A 12,443-nucleotide genomic window follows, 5' to 3' on the forward strand; every position below is an offset into this window, starting at 1 on the left:
TCTCACTTCGTCCCAGCTTCCCCGTCCCCCTCTCCGTGTCCTCAAGTCCGTTCTCTACGTCTGCGTCTTTATTCCTGCCCTGCCACTAGGTTCATCAGTACTGTTTTTGTAGATTCCATATACGTGCATTAGCATACAGTATTTGTTTTACTCTTTCTGACTTACTTCACTCTGTATGACAGACTCTAGGTCCATCCACCTCATTAAAAATAACTCAACTGGGACTTCACTAGTGGCTCAGTGGTTAAGAATCCGCCTGCCAATGCAAGGGACACGGGTTCAAGCCCTAGTCCGGGAAGATTCCCACATGCCGCGGAGCAACTAAGCCCGTGTGCCACAGCTACTGAGCCTGTACTCTAGAGCCCACGAGCCACAACTACTGAGCCCACATGCCACAGCTACTGAAGCCCACACACCTAGAGCCTGTGCTCCACAACAAGAGAAGCCACTGCAATGAGAAGCCCGCGCACCACAGCAAAGAGTAGCCCCCACTCACTGCAAGTGGAGAAAGCCTTGGTGCGGCAGCAAAGACCCAACACAGTCAAAAATAAATAAATAAATAAATAAATTTATAAAATTAAAAAAAACCCCTCAATTTTGTTCCTTTTTATGGCTGAGTTATATTCCATTGTCTATATGTGCCACATCTTCTTTATCCATTCATCTGTTGATGGACCTTTAAGTTGGGAAGTGAGGAGTCTTAACCACTAGACTGCCAGGGAATTTCTAGGATCAACTAATTTTTTTATAATGATGCCAAAACAGCTCAAAGGGAAAAGAATTGTCTTTTCTGGGGACTTCCCTGGCGGTCCAGTGGTTAAGACTCCGTACTTCCACTGCGGGGGGCATGGGTTCCATCCCCGGTCTGGGAACTAAGATCCTGCATGCTTCACAGCCAAAAAATTTTAAAAAAGAATCATCTTTTCAACTAGTGGTGCTGGGACCAATGGGTACCCACATGCAAAAGAATGAAGTTGGACCTCTACCTCACACAATACAAAAAAATTAACTCAAAATGGGCCAGGGCCTTAAAACTAAGAGCTAAAACTGTACAACTCTTAGGAGAAAACATAGGAATAAATATTTATGATCTTGGATGAGATAATAGTTTCATAGCTATGACACCAAAAGCATAAGCAAAAAAAAGAAAACAGAGATAAATTGGATTTTATCAAAATTCAAAAACATTATACTCCAAACGACACTACCAAGAAAGAGAAAGACAGCCGACATAATGGGAAAAAAATACTTGCAAAATTATATATCTAATTAGGCTCTAGTATCCAGGATATATAAAGAACGCAATCCAGTAACAACAACAACAAATCCAATTAACAAATGAGCAAAGGATCTTACTAGACATTTCTCCAAAGAAACTAAACAAATAAGCACATGAAAAGATACTCAACATTATCATCCTTACGGAAATGTAAATCATAACCACAATGAGAGACGACTTCACACCTACTAGGATGGCTAAAATACAAATAGCAGATAATAACAAGTATTGACGGGAGTTCCCTGGCAGTCCAGTGGTTAGGACTTGGTGCTCTCACTGCTGTGGCCCGGGTTCAATCTCTGGTCAGGGAACTAACATCCCCCAAGCCGCGCGACCAAAAAACGGAAAAAAAAAAAAGTATTGACAAGGATGTGGAGAAATTGGAAACATTACTGGTGAGATCGTTAAATGCTACAGCTGCTTAGGAAGACTGGAGATTCCTCAAAATGTCAAACATAGAGTTACCAGATAACCCAGCAATTCTACTTCTAGGTATCTACCCAAAATCACTGAAAACAGGTGTTCAAACAAAAATGTGTACACTAATGTTTTTTTTTTTGGCTGCTTTCGGTCTTCGTTGCTGTGCACGGGCTTTCTCTAGTTGCGGCGAGCGGGGGCTACTCTTCCTTGCAGTGCGTGGGCTTCTCATTGCGGTGGCTTCTCTTGTTGTGGAGCACGGGCTCTAGGCATGCAGACTTCAGTAGATGTGGTGCGCGGACTTAGTAGTTGTGGCTCTGGGGCTCTAGAGTGCAGGCTCAGTAGTTCTGGCCCATAGGGCTTAGTTGCTCCATGGCATGTGGGATCTTCTCTGACCAGCGATTGAACCCGTGTCCCCTGCATTCGCAGGCGGATTCTTAACCACTGCACCACCAGGTAAGTCCCTACACTAATGTTTATAGTAGATTTTTTTTTTTGCCGTGGAGCTTATGGGATCTCAGTTCCCTGACCAGAGATCAAACCTGGGCCCCCCTTAGGGGACTTCCCTGTTGATGCAGTGGTTAAGAATCAGCCTGCCAATGCAGGGAACATGGGTTCGAGCCCTGGTCTGGGAAGATCCAACATGCCACGGAGCAACTAAGCCTGTGCACCACAACTGCTGAGCCGGAGTGCTGCAACTACTGAAGCTTGTGTGCCTAGAGCCTGTGCTCTGCAATAAGAGAAGCCACTGCAATAAGCCCACGCACCGCAACGGACAGTAGCCCCCACTCACTGCAACTAGAGAAAGCCCTCACAGAGCAACAAAGACCCAATGCAGCCAAAAATAAATTAAAAAACAAAACAAAACAAACCTGGACCCTCTGCAGTGAGAGCGTGGAGTCCTAACCACTGGACTGCCAGGGAATTCTCACAGCATTATTCATAATAGCCAAAAAGTGGAAATAACTCAAATGTTCATCAATTGTATATCTGTAAACAATATTATTCAGCCATGTAAAGGAATTAAAAACAGATGCATGCCACAATGTGAATGAAATTTGAAAACATTATGCTAAGTGAAGTAAGCCAAGCACAGAAGGCCACATATTGTATGATTCCGTTTATTTGAAATGTCCAGAAAAGGGCAATCTATAGAAGCAGAACTAGGTTAGTCATTGTTAGAGGATGGAAGGACCAGGCAATGGGGAGTGATTGCTAAGGGGTATGGATTTCTTTTTGCAGTAATGAAATGTTCTAAATTAGATAGTGGGAATGGTTGCACAACTCAGGATTATACTAAAACCCACTGACCTGTGTACTTTAACAGGATAAATTTTATGGTATATGAATTATATCTCAAGCTGTTACAAAAATTGTTTTGAATGAGAAAGGGCTCTGTGAACATGTAATGCAACCCAGAAGCCATAAAAGACTGATGTGTTGGACTCCATAAAAATAATAGAACTCCAAAAAAATAAGACAAAACAAACCAAAACAAAAAATGAAATAAAAAAAATAAAAACAATGATTGAGGGCTTCCCTGGTGACGCAGTGGTTAAGAATCCACCTGCCGATGCAGGGGACACATGTTCAAGCCCTGGTCTGGGAAGATCCCACATGCCGCAGAGCAACTAAGCCTGTGTGCCACAACTACTGAAACCTGCGTGCCTAGAGCGTGCTCCGCAACAAGAGAAGCCACCACAATGAGAAGCCCGCGCACCGCAACTAGAGAAAGCCTGCACTCAGCAACAAAGACCCAACACAGCCAAAAATAAATAAAATAAATAAATTAAGAAAAAAATAAAAACAATGAACAACATCAAAAGACAAAAATGACACAAGACAATCTGGGGAAAAGTATTTTCAAAATATATTTAGAAAAAAGCCTAATTTAGAAAAAGATCCCTAATATACAAAGATGTCATAAAATTTCGGGAAAAAACAATTTGGGAAAATTGCCAAAGAGCAAGAAGAGGCAATTCTTCAAAGAAGTCATACAGAGGGGTGGGATAGGGAGGATGGGAGGGAGATGCATGAGGGAGGAGATACGGGGATATGTGTATATGTATAGCTGATTCACTTTGTTATAAAGCAGAAACTAACACACCATTGTAAAGCAATTATACTCCAATAAGGATGTTAAATAATAATAATGAAAAAATAAAACCAAAAAAATAGAAATCATACAAATGGTTAATAAAGAGGAAGAAATGCCCAACATCATTTAAAGAAATACAAGCTGAAATCAAAACAAGGTATTACTTTTATCTATCCAGCAGCCATAGCTTTAAAAAATTCATAATGTCCAGTGTTAGAGTGTTAGGGAACAGGCATATTTGATAAGAGTGTAAATTAGAAACGAATGTCCTTCAAAAGGTGATTGGATAAATAAGTTACGATCTATTTATAAACGGACGATTATTCAACCACTGAAAGGACTTTTATTTTTTAATATTTATTTATTTATTTGGTTGCACCAAGTCTTACTTGCAGCTCACCAGCTCCTTAGTTGCAGCACGCGGGCTTCTTAGTTGTGGCATGGGAACTCTTAGTTGCGGCATGCGGGCTCTAATTCCCTGGCTGGGGATTGAACCTGGGCCGCCTGCGTTAGGAGCGCAGAGTCTTATCCACTGCGCCACCAGGGAAGTCCCTGAAAGGAGTTCTATGTGGAAAGATATTCAAGATAACATAAGCGTGAAAAATAAAAAGCAAGATGCAGGAGGGACTGGGACTAGTTGAGGCAAGACCTAGGCCTGGGCACAATACCTAAGGAGGCACTCACTGTTAGCGCAACAGGAGTGCAGGGTCGGTCCCTGAGTCATGCCTCCTTGAATTCTACATTTAAGCATTTAAGTCTCTCTCTCTCTCCCTCTCTCTCTCTCTCTCTCTCTCTCTCTCTCTCTCTCACCTCATTCTAGCCTCAGCCCTGCAGTATAGTACATATAATATAATCCTGTATCTTTAAATGATAATGATATATACATATGTATATGTCATTGTGTAAATTGGTACAAACTTTTCCTAGGATGTATATATATACAAACACACACACACACAGTTGACTATTGAACAACTGGGAGGGGGTGGTTAGTGGCGCCAACTCCCTGTGCAGTTGAAAACCCAAGTAATGTTATCTTGCCTCAAAAACAAAGGAATTGGTAAATGACTCACTCAAGGGCAGGAAGCTGAAACAGTTTGGATAGAATCAGGACTCAAACCCTAGTTGTTTTCATTCCACATATTGTGATCTCTAATCAAACACAAACTTTTCCCCCACACTTAGTTAATTTAAAGATCTGTAAAACAAAAACACAGGTACCATATTTATTGAAAAAAACATCCACATGTAAGTGGACTTGTGCAGTTCAAACCCATGTTGTTCAAGGGTTAACTGTATATGCAATATATACACATATACCCATTAGTTATATAATGTATATTAGTTATTATGTTTGTGTGTTTGTGTGTGTGTGTGTGTGTTAGTTAAAGGAAAAAAAAGGGAGGAATATATACCAAACTACTAGCAGTGGTTTTCTGGGGCACGGGATTATGAGGGATTTTATCAGTCATATGCTTCTTTTTTTTTTAATTTATTTATTTTATTGAAGTATAGTTGATTTACAAAGTTGTGTTAATTTCTACTGTACAGCAAAGTGATTCAGTTATACATATATATACATGTTCTTTTTTCATATTCTTTTCCATTGTGGTTTATCACAGGATATTGAATATAGTTCCCTGTGCTATACAGTAGGACCTTGTTGTTTATCCATTATATATACGTAATAGCTTTCATCTACCAATCCCAAACTCCCAATCCATCCCTCCCCTCCCCTCCCCTATGCAACCACAAGTTTTTTCTCTCTCTCTTTTTTTGTTTTTTGAATGTGCTGTGTGGCATGCAGGATCTTAGTTCCCGGACCAGGGTTTGAACCCATGTCCCCTGCAATGGAAGCGCAGTGTCTTAACCACTGGACCGCCAGGAAAGTCCCCAGAGGTCTGTTCTCTATGTCTGTCAGTCTGCTTCTTTTTTGTAGATAGGTTCATTTGTGGCATACTTTAGATTCCACATATAAGTGATATCATATGGTATTTGTCTTTCTCTTTCTGACTTACTTCACTTAGTATGATAATCTCTAGGTCCATCCATGTTGCTGCAAATGACATTATTTCATTTTTTTTTATGGTTGAGTAGCATTCCATTGTATATATGTACCACACCTTCTTTATCCATTCATCTGTCGATGGATATGTAGATTGTTTTCATGTCTTGGCTATTGTAAATAGTGCTGCAATGGACATTGGGGTGCATGTGTCTTTTCAAATTATAGTTTTCTCTGGATATATGCCCAAGAGTGGGATTGCTGGATCACATGGCAACTCTATTTTTAGTTTTTTGAGGAACGTCCAAACTGTTTTCCATAGTGGCTGCACCAATTTTCATTCCCACCAACCGTGTAGGAGGGTTCCCTTTTCTCCACACCCTCTCCAGCACTGTTATTTGTAGAGTTTTTAATGATGGCCATTCTGACTGGTATGAGGTGATGCCTCATTGTAGTTTTGATTTGCATTTCTCTAGTAATTAGTGATGTTGAGCATATTTTCATGTGCCTGTTGGCCATCTGTATGTCTTCTTTGGAGAAATGTCTGTTTAGCTCTGCTGCCCATTTTTTGATTGGGTTGTTTGTTTTTTTGATATTGAGTTGTATGAACTGTCTGTATTGAATATATTTTGGAAATTAAGCCCTTGTCCGTCTCCTCATTTGCTTAGTCATATACTTCTGAAATCTTGTGTTAGAAAACAACAGTTGCATATTTTTGGTTATAGAAAAGGCAAGAAAGATTTTTAAAAATAATAGTATAAGAGTTCTATGTGCTATATATGTCTGAATTGTGAATTAAGCATTTTGTGTATCTGTGGTTGATTATCATATAGCTACTATGTGAATAATTAAATAATGAAAAAATGAATGAGTATTATATACTTTTGAGACAGGCATTTAAAAAATTATATGAAAAAAAAAAATTATATGACAGCATCCCTCTGCTAAATTATTCTTTTTTTTTAAATTAATTATTTATTTTTGACTGCGTTGGATCTTCATTGCTGCGCACGGGCTTTCTTTAATTGTGGTGAGTGGGGACTACTCTTTGTTGCGGTGCACGGGCTTCTCATTGTGGTGGCTTTTCTTGTTGCAGAGCATGGGCTCTAGGCACACAGGCTTCAGTAACTGTGCCTCGTGGGCTCTAGAGTGCAGGCTCAGTACTTGCGGCGCACGGGCTTAGTTGCTCCGTGGCATGTGGAATCTTCCCGGACCAGGGCTCAAACCTGTGTCCCCTGCATTGGGATTCTTAACCACTGTGCCACCAGGGAAGCCCTAAATTACATTCTTGCCAAGTAGAAATTCAAGTTATACAAGCAAGAACCAATTTTAGCTTCTACATGAATAGTGTCTTCCCATATAGGTCTTACACATCTCTCTTAGATAAAGATCAGATTAGATGTGTTTCATATGGAAATTTCAAAGCAGCTTAAAGACATTAATTAGTTCTCATGACAACTCTGAAGTGGGTGTATTTTATCCTGTCTATTTTCCATATGAGAAGACTGACAGGCTGATTGATTTCCTAGTATTCCATACCTCATTATTGTTAGTGAAAATAAGAATGCCATTACTTTATTGGCCACTTATTTTTTCTTGAAAAGAGACAAAGCAATTTTGGGTGGATAAGCCAAACTAAAATAACTATTTATGCTTCATTTTTTAAAAAACATAGGTATTTTTAATTATTTTGTACTTTCCTAACAATCTGGAGTATTGGTGTAGTTTACTCTACACCCCAATAGTTGGTTGGGAAAGTGTTTTCAAAATTAAAATTTCTGTTTTAAGATATATATAGGTAGATAGATAGAGGTAAAGCTCTGTCGTAGCTTCATCAGAGATCTGCTTTGGGTATTTTGTCAAGTACAAGAAATGTCCTTACAGATGAAGTAATGTAGTTTAGTAACAAGGAGTCCTATTTTTACAGATCCTGGCATGGCACACTGAAAGGATACAATAAATTCTTAGAAAAGGCAGGGTTAAAATACCCTTTCTTGTGCCACTACTATGCTAACCATTTTATAAGCATTATTTCATTTAATCCATAACATGATGAGGTAGTTCCTATCATTGTGCTTCATATTTTACAGATAAAGAGAGAGCCCGATAGTGAGACTTATTTAACATTACATAGTCATGTTACATCAGGTAAGAAGGCAAGGCAGGATTCTAAAAATCAAGCCAATAATGCCGAATTTGATCTTGCCACTTTCTCCTCCTTGTTTTTTTATCCCTGCCACTTGAATCAGGTGCATGATTTTAATCTGCCATTTTGAACCCTGTTTTTATGAGTATATCCATTTAAACAATAATTATAACCAATTTAATTCTTTTTTTTTTTAAGTTTTTTTAAAAAATTTATTTATTTATTTTATTTATGGCTGTGTTGGGTCTTCGTTTCTCTGCAAGGGTTTCTCTAGTTGTGGCAGGCAGGGGCCACTCTTCATCGCGGTGCGCAGGCCTCTCACTATCACGGCCTCTCTTGTTGCGGAGCACAGGCTCCAGACGCACAGGCTCAGTAATTGTGGCTCACGGGCCTAGTTGCTCCGCGGCATGTGGGATCTTCCCAGACCAGGGCTCGAACCCGTGTCCCCTGCATTAGCAGGCAGATTCTCAACCACTGCACTACCAGGGAAGCCCCACCAATTTAATTCTTGATCAGATTCCTGTGCAGTAACAGTGAAACTATTTCCAATTTCTTTCTTTCTTTTTTTTTTTAATTTTATTTATTTATTTATTTATTTATTTATTTATTTATTTATTTATTTATTTATGGCTGTGTTGGATCCTCGTTTCTGTGCGAGGGCTTTCTCTAGTTGCGGCAAGTGGGGGCCACTCTTCACCATGGTGCGCGGGCCTCTCACTATCGCGGCCTCTCTTGTTGTGGAGCACAGGCTCCAGACGCGCAGGTTCAGTAATTGTAGCTCACGGGCCCAGCTGCTCCGCGGCATGTGGGATCTTCACAGACCAGGGCTCGAACCCGTGTCCCCTGCATCGGCAGGCAGATTCTCAACCACTGCACCACCAGGGAAGCCCCTGGCCTTTTTAAATTAAAAATAAATTTTTTGTAAGTTAGAAAGAAAGTAAAATTTGGGATAGGGCCTGGATTGTTTAGCAAACTGTAAGAGGTTCTGTGTGTCTAGTCTAGACTTCTGGACTCTAGGGGATAAAAAAGGGGGATAAAACTGGAAATATTGTGAGGACCTTTGTTCATAAAGCTACAGAATTGTCCTTAGTTATACTGAGATAAGTGTGGTAATGGACACCCGGAAATGTGATGTTCATCATTAGCCTTTTAACTAGAAAATTGTTACTTAGCTTAATCACCCCATCAGATTTCCCCCTCCTTTCCCATTTTTCTATTACTGAAGCTTTGTGGCCAAGAGAAAAAAAGTCCTTATAGGGAGATGTAGGAAGGCAAGACAATGGCAAATAAGATTTCTTACAGATGTTCTACATAAAAACTTGGCAAACAGAATGCATATGAGTAATCCTTAGCTTTGAAACCATTCTAGTAATAGTTTGTGTTTAGTGCATTTTCCTAAAGGCGTTTATTTTTGGTATATGGGAAGATAATTCTGTAATATTTAAAAGAGAAAAAAAATCCCCAAGTCTGGTGGTTCCATTTTTTAATTCTGTGCTTTAAGAAGAATAAACGTATAGAGCCCATTTCTGTATGGTAGCAGATATATTCTGAAAAAATTGATTAATTTGAGAACTATACATGGGCAAACAATCACCCCAAGAGCAATGAGTTAGCCAGTAGAAGGCAATGATGGTTTTGAAGCAAAAGTATATTAAAGATGCCAGAGATACTGTAAGCCTCATGCTGAGTGAAATAGGGTTGTGCCCTGAGGGCAGCCCATGATCAGCCTTCTTTTAAATTGTTATTTTTATAACTGAAAATTGGATTTCTTTCAATAAAAAAGAGTAGGTAGTCACCTTGCTTTTTGAACATTTTTGAGACCAAATTTAAACAAAGATTTTATCCTAAATTTGGTGTAGGACTTGATTTCCTACTGCAAAGGAGGTTTTAAAAATGGTCTTTTATATATCTGTAACTTATATAATATTGTACATCAGCTATACATTAATAAAATAATAAACCCCACTGAATTGTACAGTTAAAAAAACAGTCTTTTAGTTGAAGGGAAAAGGAACACATTCAAGTGGAAGAGATTCAAATTTTAAAGCGTGATTTGTTTTATGTTTGGAAAATAAAAACATCACATTTTAGCTCTAAATATCTAATCAATTTTAACTAGGGAAATTCAAGATTAAGAAAGGAGAAAGTAAGTTTTGATGTGGATATTTCTGTTTCAGGGGCATCTAAAAAGGGTGAATATGTACTTGTTTGGCACAGGGTGAAGGTTGTGAAGACGAGTATTACAGTAGCTTCAGCTGCTCTTGAAATTATTTGTGTAATTTCTGCAAGCAGATAATCCAGTGCAGTTTTTTGGAGGTCATTATGAAAGGCCAGATAAATATTTATCAAAAGCCAGAAAGACTAGAATGTAAGGCCATAAAACAGTCTTGTTTTCTAACTTCAGTGCATTTCAAAAGCTTATGCAACAGCCTCAGCATCTAAGTGAGAAACTGTTGACATGCTTAATAACTGGAAAAAGTATAGAAAAAGTATTAAACATTTGAAAATATGCATTAAGAAATAAATGTTAATTATGATTTTTTTCTAATCCTCAAGATACAAATAAGCCTATTCAGGATCAAATATTTTTGCCTTGTTTTGTGTCCTCAATTGGTTTTTCACTTCAGTTACTTTTTTTTTTTTAATTAATTAATTAATTAATTTATTTATTTTTGGCTGTGTTGGGTCTTCGTTTCTGTACGAGGGCTTTCTCTAGTTGCGGCAAGTGGGGGCCACTCTTCATCGCGGTGCGTGGGCCTCTCACTATTGCGGCTCTCTTGTTGTGGAGCACAGGCTCCAGACGCGCAGGCTCAGTAGTTGTGGCTTACAGGCCTAGTTGCTCTGCGGCATGTGGGATCTCCCCAGACCAGGGCTCGAACCCCTGTCCCCTGCATTGGCAGGCAGATTCTCAACCACTGCGCCACCTGGGAAGCCCCCCAGTTACTATTTATTGAACATTTTCTGGGTATGTAGTGGCATATGATTTAGCCACTACTCTCCAATATTATGTCTTTCTGGGGAAATAAGATTTTCACACATCAAATAATTGTACATGAAATAATTAGAAATATGCTTTTAATGCTTCTTTGACAACATTAACTGTATTATGCTCATCATACTGAAATAGAGAGCTTTTAAAATTTAGTTTTTATAGCATTTGTGTAAAGTTATACGCCCAAAAAGGATTCAACAAATGCTTCCTGATAGATTTATTTATTTATTTATTTATTTTGGCCATGCCATTTGCGGGTATCTTAGTTCCCCGACCAGGGATTGAACCTGTGCCCCCTGCAATGGTAGCGCAGAGCCCTAACCACTGGGCCGCCAGGGAATACCCTAGTCATAGTATTTCTGAATAAGTTGTAAGGTATGATTCAGACCTTTCTGGGCATCATGAAGGGCAAATTGTATACTCTGATCACATATTAGTATGTAAGTGGGCAAATCTCTTGCTTCTAAATTTTGGCTATGAACAGCAGGAATCACGATTTCTTAAGAAGAAAAATGAAGACAATGATTTCTTTTCTGTAAAATCATATAACTCAGGACTCAACATTATACAAATAGCTCTAACTAGTTCATGAAATAATTTAAAAAAAAGAATCACTACAGTTTTCACTAATATAAAGTAATTACTGTAGAAAAGCTTTTGCTCAAATATTTCTGTTTTCAGCTTATGTCATTTAGGGTAAAAATGAAACCTGTCATGTATAATTTTCTTAATATAGGAAAGTCAGTGATGTAAATAAATAATAAGTTTAAAGTTGAAGGGAAACAGGGATAGATACTCCAAACTTATTTTACAGCTGAGGAATTGAAGCCTAGAGAAGCGAAATGATTTGCTCAAGGTCACAGAATCAATAGAGCTGTTCCTAAAGCTTTGGTTTAATGTTTTTTCCCCACTACATCTAATTGTTTCCTTTAATTACAAATGGGAGAGATTTAGATAGTTTACTGACATAAGGAGGTACTCTGTGGATGCTGAATTTTGCCATTCTGCTTGGTTAAAAAAAAAAAAGGTACTGCTTGAATTGATCCAGTAACTTGATAACTTGATATGGTTCTTTAACTATGTGAACAACCAAATCCTAAAACTGCAAAACTAGCCCCAAATTCGGTATTCAAATTCTTCCATTGCCCATTGTGACTCTTTTTACCATTATAGTTTCAGATAATTTTCTTCTAACCATCAGTCTTTGTAATTTGCCTGTGTCTGATGTACCCTTGGTACCCACGACTAAGGTCAGGTGCTCCAGACCCTTATGTTGATCCTCATGTAATCTTTGTATTTTTTAATGAGATATCCAGTAGTTTGTTTCAGTAATTTAAAAAGATATTGGGGCTTCCCTGGTGGCGCAGTGGTTGAGAATCTGCCTGCCGATGCAGGGGTAAGCGGGTTCGAGCCCTGGTCTGGGAAGATCCCACATGCCGCGGAGCAACTGGGCCCGTCAGCCACATCTACTGAGCCTGCGCGTCTGGAGCCTATGCTCCGCAACAA

At 39.0% G+C, this 12,443-nt stretch overlaps 1 non-coding gene across 1 annotated transcript; it reads right to left on the reverse strand.

Moving 5' to 3' along the window:
* Window positions 1-11,203: 11,203 nt before the first annotated feature.
* Window positions 11,204-11,276, reverse strand: TRNAG-ACC. The gene has a single exon. It is a non-coding gene; the product is annotated as a tRNA-Gly (tRNA).
* Window positions 11,277-12,443: the final 1,167 nt, after the last annotated feature.

This window comes from Balaenoptera musculus, chromosome 7 (assembly GCF_009873245.2).
Source record: "Balaenoptera musculus isolate JJ_BM4_2016_0621 chromosome 7, mBalMus1.pri.v3, whole genome shotgun sequence".
Taxonomy (NCBI): domain Eukaryota; kingdom Metazoa; phylum Chordata; class Mammalia; order Artiodactyla; family Balaenopteridae; genus Balaenoptera; species Balaenoptera musculus.